The sequence below is a fragment of the Bos indicus x Bos taurus genome, chromosome 13 (genome assembly GCF_003369695.1).
Source record: "Bos indicus x Bos taurus breed Angus x Brahman F1 hybrid chromosome 13, Bos_hybrid_MaternalHap_v2.0, whole genome shotgun sequence".
Lineage (NCBI taxonomy): Eukaryota > Metazoa > Chordata > Mammalia > Artiodactyla > Bovidae > Bos > Bos indicus x Bos taurus.
The window spans coordinates 19,690,483-19,702,276 of NC_040088.1; the positions used below are offsets into that span (position 1 = coordinate 19,690,483).

The 11,794-nt window shown below is 43.0% G+C and overlaps 1 long non-coding RNA gene across 1 annotated transcript; it reads right to left on the reverse strand.

The window, feature by feature from the left end:
- Positions 1-3,974: 3,974 nt before the first annotated feature.
- On the reverse strand, positions 3,975-11,528 carry LOC113902782. Its single transcript, XR_003513914.1, has 2 exons — positions 11,439-11,528; positions 3,975-4,174 (listed from the first exon to the last, which is right to left on the reverse strand). It is a non-coding gene; the product is annotated as an uncharacterized LOC113902782 (long non-coding RNA).
- Positions 11,529-11,794: the final 266 nt, after the last annotated feature.

An 11,794-nucleotide genomic window follows, 5' to 3' on the forward strand; every position in this document is an offset into this window, starting at 1 on the left:
AGTCTATGGGGTCACACAGAGTCGGACATGACTGAAGTGACTTAGCAGCAGCAGCAGCACATATGTACAATGGAATATTATTCAGTAATAAAAAAAGAAATGAGCTATTGATAAATGCTATGTCATGAATGAACCTGAAACTAAACATTAAACTAAAGCAAAGTCAGACACAAATGATCACATATTGCATATTTAATTCCATGTATTTGAAATGTCCAGAAAAGGCAAATTTATAGAGATAGGTTTTGATGAGGGATTTCCTGGGACAGAAGATAGAAATGAGAATTAGCCCGTGTAAATGACCATGAGGGGTCTCAGTAGAGTGATGAAATTTCCTAAAAATAGTTTCTGATAAGGACTGAAAAACTCAGTAAATTTACTACAAATCATTGAATTGCATCTTTAAAATGGGTAGATTTTTAAATCGGTATGCCAGTTACACCTTTTATGAAGTTGTTTTAAAAAACACACATGCCAGTTGTTCCAGCAGTTCCATTCCTAAGAGTTATCCTTTCAATAAATAGGCAGTGAGCAAAATAGCAGGTGAACATGTGACTGATTCATCGTAACATTGTTTATAATAGGAGAAGACTGGAAATAAGGACAAAGTCCATCAGTAGGAGATAAAATAAATTATGGTACTAGAAAACTATGCCAGTCTTAAAAAAAAAAGCATATGTACTGATATGAAACCATCTCAAATTTATTTTATTTAGGGAATAAGGTCTAAATATTCGGTAGAAAATAACAACAGATTACATATTCATTTGCTTGTATATGTATAGAACGTCTCTGGACTATAGAAAGGAAGAGAGTGAGATTGGATGTCTTTTAAAGGAATTGAGTGGCTGGGGGACAAAAGTAGAAGGAAAACATTTTCATATTTTTTGAATAATGTATCAGATATCTATATTAGCTATTTGAAATTTTTAAAAAATTTTAAAGAAGTAAAATTATTACTAAAAAGTGGGTTGATTTATTTAAAGAAAAATATGAGTAAGTCTCATCATAAAGCATATACAGACAAGGACAAAGCACTAAGGCAGAATGTGGACAAGTGTGGCTGGGAGCCAGCCCAGGGCCATCTATCACAGGGGCCAGCCAGGGCTTGTCTACCTCGTGGCTCCACACCTCCCTCAGCCTCACCTGGGGCTGGAGAAGGACAGAGGCTGAGCCCTGAGCCCTGAGCCTTCCAGACACTGTGCAGCACAGTAGTCACAAAAGTTGCCCAGTATTTGTGACTGCTTCCTGAGAGGGTCAGAATGGGCTCCTGTCACAAGCACAGAGTTCCCAGTCAGCAGGCTGCATTACAGTCCTGCTGCCACTGGGACGGTGAGGCCACCTGGGTCTCTTGGACACCCAAGGCCATCCTTTAGTCCCAGAGAGAGAAAGAGCAAGAGCGTTTCTCCCATTCCTTTGCAGTTGAGGTGTAGAGTTCAGGATATGGAGTCAATCTCGGTTTTGCTGTTTATTTGCTGTGTGACCTCAGGCATGTCACTTACCTCCTCTGAGCCTCTGTTTCCTCATTGTAAACATGGAAACGATACTTTTAGAAAAACATATTGATGAATAAAGCAATACATGGATAAGGGAACAACTCAAATGTTATCAGTAGGAGAATGAATAAAATAAATCATGCCATGTTTATACAATGGAATACATATAGCAATAAAAAGAACAAATCATTACTACAGGCAAAAGCATAGATGAACTGCACAAACATAATGAGTGAGGGCTTCCCTGGTGGCTCAGAGGTAAAGAATCTGCCTGCCAATGCAGGAGACTCAGGTTCGATCCCTGGGTCAGAAGATCCCCTGGAGAAGGAATTGGCAACCTACTCCAGGGTTCTTGCCTGGAGAATCCCATGGACAGAGGAGCCTGGCGGGCTAAGTCCATGGGTCTCAAAAGAGTCAGACACAGCTTAGTGACTAACAACAACAATGAGCGAAAGAAGTCAGACAAAAAGAATACACAGCATAAAAAATGTACTTTTTAATGTTTAATAACAGGTAAAACAAACATGAGGTGACAGAGGTAAGAATACTGGTTACTCTGGAGCAGCAAGAATTAGCTGGGAGGGGCGCCTCCCTCACGCCCCACGTGGGGCAACTAAGAGCTCACACGCAGCAAGCGTGTGATGTCGTGTGCCAGAACAAAGAGAGACGATCCCACGTGCTGCAACGAAGGTGCAGCCAAATAAATAAAGAAAAACATTTGTAAAAATATAGACAGAGGAAATGAAGAACACAGTATTCAAGAGGATGGTTACCCTGGTCAGGAAAACAGTTGGGTGGGGAGGAGGGTATAGGGTTAGATGCAGGTTATTGTCTAGGCTCTGCAGTTTGATATGGCATGGTAGATTCACAAATGCCTGAATCATTACTTTAAAAAATAAGTTAGGGCTTCCCTGGTGGCTCAGTAGTAAAGAATCTGCCTGCCACTGCAGGAGATGAGGGCATGATCCCTGATCTGGGAAGACCCCACATGCCTCGTGGCAACTAAGCCCCTGTGCCACAACTGTGGAGCCCACAGGCCGCAGCTCCTGAAGCCTGAGGGCCCTAGAGCCCATGCTGCGCAATAAGTGAAGTCACCGCAATGAGAAACCTGTGCACCCAACTAGAAAAGCCCTCACGGCAACGAAGACCCAGCATAGCCAATAAATAAATAAATACAAAGCAAGAAAATTTCAAAAAATTAAAAACTAATTAAACAACTCAAAGATAATTTTAAAATAATACAAGGGACACAAACACCTGATAGGGTTGTTGAAGGGTGTATCAGTCACGATTCTTAGTCGCAGAACAAAACAAAGATACAGTATATTAACACATCCATACGGAATTTAGAAAGACGGTAAAGACAACCCTGTATGCAAGACGGCAAAAGAAAACACAGATGTAAAGAACAGACTTTTGGACTCTGTGGGAGAAGGCGAGGGTGGGATGATTTGAGAGAATAGCATTGAAGCATGTACATTACCATATGTAAAATACATCTATTTTACATATCCAAGTTCCATGCATGAAGCAGGGCACTCAAAGCCAGTGCTCTGGGACAACCCAGAGGGATGGAATAGGGAGGGAGGTGGGAGGGAGGTTCAGGATGGGGGAGACACATGTGCACCCCTGGCTGATTCATGTCGATGTATGGCAAAAATCACCACAATATTGTAAAGTAATTAGCCTCCAATTAAAATTAATAAAAAAACAACAACTCAAAACTCTCCTCAGTTTGAACAGGAAAGAAATTTATTAAAGGATGTCGGGTGGCTTAGAGAATCTCCATGAGTGCCTGAGCACCAGGCACTGGGGACCATGTACTGTTCGGAACAACTCTAAAATTCCCGAGGAGAGATGCCAGGGTTGGAGTTGTGGGACACAGACACTACAGCTTTCTCTGCCAACCCTGAGCTCTGAATGCTGCCAACAGCTACTAGTCAGCACCTCTCTGTGTGAAGTAGCAGCAATATTTTACATGTCAGGTGGTGCTAGTGGTCAAGAATCCACCTGCCAATGCAGGAGGCCCAAGAGACGCGGGTTCAGTCCCTGGGTCAGGAAGATCCCCTGGAGAAGGGCATGGCAACCCACTCCAGTATTCTTGCCTGGAGAATCCCATGGGCAGAGGAACCTGGCAGGCTACAATCTATAGGGTTGCAAAGAGTCGGAGACGACTGAGCAACTGAGCACAGCACACACACACACATATACTTAAATATATATACGCTTGTTCATTTGTTTGTTTAGGGGTGTGTGGACATGTGTATGAAATCGTGCGTGTTAAAGGCTAGTCCAGATGCTAGGAACACTGTAAGAGTCTACTCAATCAGGGTTAGCAATGGTAAGGTCACATGGCAACTGGCAGGACTAGTTCTGGAATGCAGATAAGACACCCCCAGAGATCCTGAGGACTTCTTAGAGGAGATTTGACATGGAATACTGGCTTGCCTTGGCAGATGGAGGCCAGGAAACACGGAATTATTTTGAAAAAGTTATTTTAATAAGACTGTTATATTGGTACAAAGTCTGTCACGTCCATTATCTTTTTAATTTTCACGATTTGCAAAGGGCAAGGACTGTAAGACACAGAAATACTCAGTATTGACTCCAGCTCTGCAACATCCCAGCTGTGTGGTCTGGACAAGTGATGTAATCCCTCTGAGTGTCAGTGCTCTCATCTGTAAAATGGGGGCAATAATGAGATGTCATGAGGACCATGTGAGAGAGGATATATGCCAAACTTGGCTTACAGTGGGTACTTGATCAGGTAATAGGGACAGGTGTTATTTTTCATCACTAGCATTTCTCCTACAGTTCATGTCAGAAGAAGGCATAGCCATGGGACAGACTATTATACCACGAACAACAGGATCTAGGGCCACAGACGCAGCTACCAGGTGAGAAAAAGTTCTGGAGACAGCCAGCTAAAAGTGAGGAGAAGTCCACGACAGGGGCAGAATGTAGGATTCAGAGATGATGGGGGCAGTTGGCTGGGGTAATCCATTTGGTTGTTGGCATGAGCTGGCCTGTTAGAGGCCAGGCCTATAAGAGAAGAGACAAAAGCAACTCAGGGACCCAGCCCAGAAGCTGAACTCCCTGATTCAACAACTGAATAATGTTTGTTTGCTTGTTTGTTTTGGCTGGGCTAGGTCTTCGTTGCTGCATGTGGGGCTTTTCTCTAGTGGCAGCAAGCAGAGGCTACTCTCTAGCTGTGATGATGGGCTTCTCATTGTGGTAGCTCCTCTTGTTTCGGAGCTTGGGCTCCAAGGCATGTGGGCTTCAGTGGTTGCGGCGTAGTGGGTTAGCTGCCCCCAGGCAAGTGGGATTTTCCCCGACCAGAGATGGAACCATGTCCCTTGCATTGGCAGGTGGATTCTTAACCATTGAACCACCAGGGAAGTCCTAGAGTAATGGTTTGATCCAGGCTCTGAGGTTAGGTAGATCTGGCTTCATATCCCAGCCTCAATGCCAAGACCACTGTATGACCTTAAGAATGTTCCTCATCATCTCTGACTTCTGTTTACTTCCCTGTGGAAAGACTGTCTTCTCACTTCTCCTACTGTTCTTCTAGAATCATTGGTTCAACAACAGTCTTCCTCAATTGCCTCGTTTTCAGAGACCTTGGTCTCCCAGGATCATACCTCTACACTGAAGCTGAGCCTCAGTTTTCCTTTACCACCTCCTCCCTTCCATCCTTGACCTCTCTGAGACCACAGATCCATTGGCTCTGACACACTGTCCACCCATCCCTTCTGCATCCACGTGCCTCCTGGTCCCCCTGGATTCCCTGCTCAAACATTGTGATAACCTCCTTGCCCCACCCCATCCGGGATCATCTATTGCAGTCTCTGGCAGCCATGTTGAACACAACTGGAGAAAACCAGTCACTTTAGCTTCATTTTATTATTATTTTGGCCTTGAGGCTTCTGGGCTCTTAGTCCCTGACCAGGGATTGAACCTGGGCCCACAGCAGTGAAAGCACCAATTCTTAACCACTGGACCACCAGGAAATTGCCAAGGATTGTTTTACTTGAGATTCAAGTTTATAAAAACCCCAGTGGGGTTTCAACCTTACTGGCTCACTCTGTCAGACAACTCTTTCATACATTCTTTCCTTTAAACTTCTCTCACAGACGTCTCTCATCTTTCAGCTGGCAATGTTGTCTCAACCTTTTTAAAAAAAAAAAAATTTATTCTTGTTTATTTATTTGGCTGTGCCCGGTCTCAGTTGTGGCATGTGGGATATAGTTCCCAGATCAGGGATTGAACCTGGGCCCCCTGAATTGGGAGCATGGAATCTTAGCCATTCAACCATCAGGAAAGTCCCTGTCTCAAGCTTTTTGAGGAAATGGCAGTCAAGAGAACTCCCATACTTTCCCGTACTGAGGGATATCTGTACTGTACAAATATCTTACCCTATCTAAAACTTTTCCCTCCATAGGCACTCTGGGTCTCAGGGTCCCATCCCTTTCACCTTCTTAATTATTCCCTCTCTTCTGTATCACTAGTTTCTCCTTCCCTATTGACTTTTTCTATCAGCAAATGAACATGTTTTAGAACTTACTATATTGAAATAAGCAATCAGCTCTCCTTTGACCCTACATCTTTCCCATCTGTGTTTCCATCCTCTGTTCCCCTCTGTGCAGCCAATTTTCTTCAAGGAACTGACTCAGTTTGATGTCTCTACTTTCTCACCCCAAATTCACATTTTGGGGAGGGGGAGCTGCATCTCTCAGCTTTTGCCCCAACCAGGAATTGAACCTGGGCCACTGCAGTGAAAACCCAGAATCCTAACCATTAGGCCATCAGGAAAGTCCCCCAGATTCACTCTTTTTTTATATATATATATTTTAACTTTACAATATTGTATTGGTTCTGCCACATATCAAAATGAATCCGCCACAGGTACACACGTGTTCCCCATCCTGAACCCTCCTCCCTCCTCCCTCCCCATACCATCCCTCTGGGTCGTCCCAGTGCACCAGCCCCAAGCATCCAGTATCGTGCATCGAACCTGGACTGGCGACTCATTTCATACATGATATTATACATGTTTCAATGCCACCCTCCCAAACCATCCCACCCTCTCCCTCTTATTATCATACTTCAATCTACTGTGCCCATTTTTCCACTAAAACTGCTCTTTTCAAGGCCACCAACTTGACTGAAACAAGCATGCATGCACTCACGCACACATGGAGGCTTCAACACATAGTTAAGAATGATCAATCATTAATTGTGTCTCCAACCCCTCCTCCCTTCCTGAGGATACACAGTGGGGCTGAAAGTTCCAAGCTTCTAATCCTGGTTTGATCTTTCTAGTGACCACCCCTCCTCCTGAAGCTATCCAGGAATCCACCAAAAGTGGATTCATTAGGACAAAAATGCTCTGATCACTTGGTGAACTCCAAGGAATTTAGGAACTCTATGTCAGGAACCATGGTCAAAGACCAAATATTAGACAAAAAAAAAAGATGTTCCTAGTGCTCTAATCAGTTGGGAAATTATAAGTGTTTTAGGACCTCTGTGCCAGGAACTGGGGACGGAAACCAATATACATATTTTCTATTATTTTATGTTGGCATACAGAAAAGTATCTGATACATTTCTTGTGTGTTGTCATTAGTATTATCTGTCTGTATCATGTTTGAGCTCTCAAGGGATGTCAATACAGTGTGGACCCTCCACTGATAATGAAAACCTTTCATCTCTGAGTCCCTATGATATCTCAAAGTTTCCCGCCAACTGTTCTGTGCTGTGTTAAGTCACTTCAGTCATGTCTGACTCTTTGCAACCCTATAGACTGTAGCCCACCAGGCTCCCCTGTCCATGGGATTCTCCAGGCAAGAATACTGGAGTGGGTGGCCATGCCCTCTTCCAGGGGATCTTCCTGACCCAGGGATTGAACCTGTGTCTCTTACATCTCCTGCACTGGCAGGCAGGTTCTTTATCATTAGCTCCTCCTGGGAAGCCCTGCCAACTGTTCTATCAACATCTAAATGCTTCTGTCCTCAGGGACCTGTTCTCTTCTCCTTTTAAGGGATATAATTCATTCCCATAGTTTAAAATGTGTAAGGAACAATAGTGTGTGCTTGATCAGTCGTGTCGGACTCTTTGCGACCTCATGGACAGTAGCCCACCAGGCTCCTCTGTCCATGGGATTCTCCAGGCAAGAATACTGGAGTGGGTTGCCATTTCCTTCTCTAGGGGATCTTCCCCATCCAGGAATCGAACCCACGTCTCCTGCATTTCAGGCAGATTGTTTACCACTTGAGACCTTGGGGAAGCCCAAGAACAATAGAGTGACCTTTGAATACTGGAAGTCTACATTCTTAAGACCCTGATGCTGGGAAAGATGGAAACCAAAAGGAGAAGGGGGCCATAGAGGATGAGATGGTTAGATAGCATTATAGACTCAATGGACATGACTTTGAGCAACTCTGAGAGATACTGAAGGACACGGGAGCCTGGTGTGCTGCGGTCCATGCAGTCGCAGAGTCAGACATGACTTAGCAACTGAACAACAACATACTTAAGGAAATATATTCTTTTTTATTTTTTACTTAGATTTAAATTTTTAAAAATTTATTTGGCTGTGTCAGGTCTTAGTTACAGCATGGGGGGATTTTTATCGCAGCATGCAGGATCTTGTTCCCTAACTAAGGATCGAACCTGGACCTCCAGCACTGGAAGTGCAGAGTCTTAACTACTGGACCACCAGGAAAGTCCAAAAGGGATATATTTTGAGGACCAAAACATCATCTAGTATTTTTATCCTTACTGTTCTTTGTTCAAATCTACAGTAACTGAAGGGTGCCTTCTTTTTCATTCTTTTTTTAAATTGAAGTATAGTTGATTTACAATGTTAATTTCTGCTGTACAGCAAAGTGATTCAGTGATTCAGTTATATATATATACATATATATATATTCTTTTTCATATTCTTTTCCATTATGATTTTTCACAGGATATTGACTATAAATGGTTCCCTGTGCTATACAGTGGGACCTTGTTGTTTATTTATATTATTAATATTTATATTTTTACAATAATTTTGGAACTATTGTTTATATCATGTAGAATAAAGAAAATAAGCAAATATGTGACTATTAAGAATCAAGATCTTTCACGTAAGAAGTGATCTGACTATAAAGTCAAAGAAGTTCACGAAAAACACTTATGAGCTGGAAATAAAAATGTATCCTCTTGATTACATATATATTCATTCCTAGATTTACTCAGTGAAAGGGAGGGCCTGGAAGTATTAAATAATAAGTCAGTAATGATGAGCAGAACCTGAGTCCAAATCTTATTCTTAAAAATTGACCAGGTCTCTTTGAAGAAATGACTAATTCTTGAGCTTGCACAGGGAAAATATAAGCAGTGACTGGAACACCTTGTTATGCCAAAAAATACGAATGCACTCAGGATTAATAAGAAACAAAAAACAACTCCAAGAGTCTGCCACTGACTAAATTTTGGACAATTTGAATATTAACAAAAAATGAATGTAATTTATCATAAACATTGAGAAAATAAAAATCTATGAATTTATAAAATAACAGAAAGAGAGATAGAGAACTCATTTGCCACTGCAGAGGATGGCTATTATATTGACTATTTAATTTTTGGTTAGTAAAAGCAAAGAGTTAAGCATTTAACCTGTCTTTTTAGTAGAAACTGTAATTCATTCTCAGGAGAAAAGATAAATAAATGTAGAAATAATGATAGAATAAAAAAATTTATTACCATTTTGCATCCTTGTTGAAATGATTGACAAAAGATAATGGCTGCTAAAACTGAAACTGAGTCCCCATCAACTGCGTTCCCTTACTGAGTTTATGATCAACCTCTCTATCCTTTATTACATTTCCTGTTCCTATTCGCCTCAGGATTGAGGAGTATCAAAGAAAAGTGGGGATTAAAACCAAGCAGGGGACTTCCCTGGGAGTCCACTGGTTAGGACTCCACACTCTCAGAGCAGGGGGTGTGGGTTTGATCCCTGCTTGGGGAACTAGATGGTGATGGACAGGAAAGCCTGGTGTGCTGCAGTCCATGGGGTGGCAAAGAGTAGGGACATGACTAAGCAACTAAACTGAACTGAACTGGGGAACGAGGATCCCATGTGCTGCACAGTGTGAACAAATAAACAAAAACAAACCCAAGCAGGACCCTGAGGGGTCTTCCTGGGTACAAAATCCCCTTTGTGTCCCTCATTTCTTGCTTAGGGAGAAAAGGCTTTTGCCTCCTTGGCCTCCCCAGGTTCTAAAGAGTAGACCCAAGCAGTTACTAATTAAAGAAGAGAGGGAATGCAGAAACAAATAAAAGCAGTTAAGCAGGAAAAGTAATGACAAGAATGTAGCAATAAAACAGAGTTCTAGACACCCCTTAAGGAATATTGTAACAATCTGACACATATCTTTGAGCTGTTGTGCAGAAACTAAGACCTCCCCCCACCCAGGTGGAGGATGGTGACAATGTGCTGACCACAAGCACTAGACGCCAGACTGATTGAAATTTCAAAAGCTGGTGATTAAGATTCCTGAAACACCATCCTGTTGCCTCACCACCAACCAATCGAAGTCCACAAGCTACAACCCTTACTCTAAGTGTTGTCTTTAAAAACCCTTCTCTGAAAGCCATCAGGGCGTTCAGGTCATTTGAGCTTGAGCTGCTGGTTCTCCTTGCTTGGTGCCTACAGTAAACACTGTACTTCCCCTCACTGCAACCCACTGTCAGTAGATTGGCTTTGCTGCCTGGCAGGTGAGTGGACACAGGCTGGTTCAGTAACAAGACCATCAGGTAAACAACAGGTAAACAGACAACAGGATGTTTCCACCATCCCAAGGTATGACCCCACAGATTATTTGCCAACTGCAAAGGGGAAATAGATCCTTTTTCCAACTGAGAGATGGAGCAGTCCGTCACCACTTTAACCAATTGATCAACATTACCATCACTATGGGTTTCCCAGGTAGTGTAGTGGTAAAAGAATCTGCCTGCCAATGCAGATGACTTGGGTTTGATCCCTGGGTCTGGAAGATCCCCTAGAGGAGGAAATGGCACCCTACTCCAGTATTTTTTCCCGGGAAATCCCATGGACAGAGGAGACTGGAGGGCTATAGTTCATGGGTCACAAAGAGGACACAACTTAGCGACTGAACAACAACAACTACAAAGATCAGCTCTGGGTCAGTTTCAATTCTTTATTTTTTGCTCTATTAATATGATATAAAGTGCATTTTTCTATTGATTGCCAGATTTTGTGAATGTTAACTATTGGCTGTTGGATATTTTTATAATTAAGTATTCTTGAACTTTGTTCTGGGATACAGTTAAATTATTTAAAGTTTGATCCTTTGGGGTCTTGCTTTTAAGATTAAGTAGCTAGATCCCATATGCTGCAACTAAGACCTGGAACAGCCAAATTAATTAATTAAATAAATAAAAAGAAAAAAAGATTAGGCAGGACCAAAGTAGTGCTTAGTCTAGGGCTAATTTCTCTCCCATACTGTGTACTCCACCCAATGCTGTATGAATCATGAGGCTTTCCAGTCTGGCTCATGGGAAGAGGCACTGTTTATTCCTGCTGTCCATGAGCCCTGAATGCTGGTACTTCTAATCCTTTCGGGTGGTTTTTTCCCTGTCCTTGGGATTCCCAGGTGGCTCAGTGGTAAAGAATCTGCCTGCCAACGCAGGACACACAAGAGGCACGGGTTCAGAAAGATCAGAAAGATCCCCTTGAGAAGGAAATGACAATCCATTCCAGTATTCTTGCCTGGGAAATCCCATGGACAGAGAGGTTGCAAAGAGTCAGATACGACTGAGCGACTGAACTCACAGCTGTACGGAGAAGCGTACGGGGATCGAGCCTGGAGCTGGGCAGCACCTGACAGACTGGGGGCCTTTACAGTTTATTTTCCGTTTAACAAAGCATCATACCTCACAGTTGCCTGGCTTCATTTCTCCCCGCAACCAACCCTAAGGCGAAATTCACTGTCTCTGGCAGATAAGGAAATGGGGCTCAAGAGGTTGAGTGGCTGGACAAAAGGCAAATCAGTAGCAGAGTTAAAATTTAAACTCAGTTCCCAAAGATAAACGAAGGAGCAAAACAGTCCTTAGCTGGGGAGCTGTGGGGTGGGGGTAAGGGGTAGGGGAGTGGTAAGGGACCGTCCTGGAAAGTGCTGAGATGACACAAAGTCTGTTGATAGGGCTTCCTGGCAGATAAACAAGAAATGAGCACCAATGGACCTGCCTGGTGTCCAATGGTTAAGAATCCACCTGCCAATGCAGAGGAC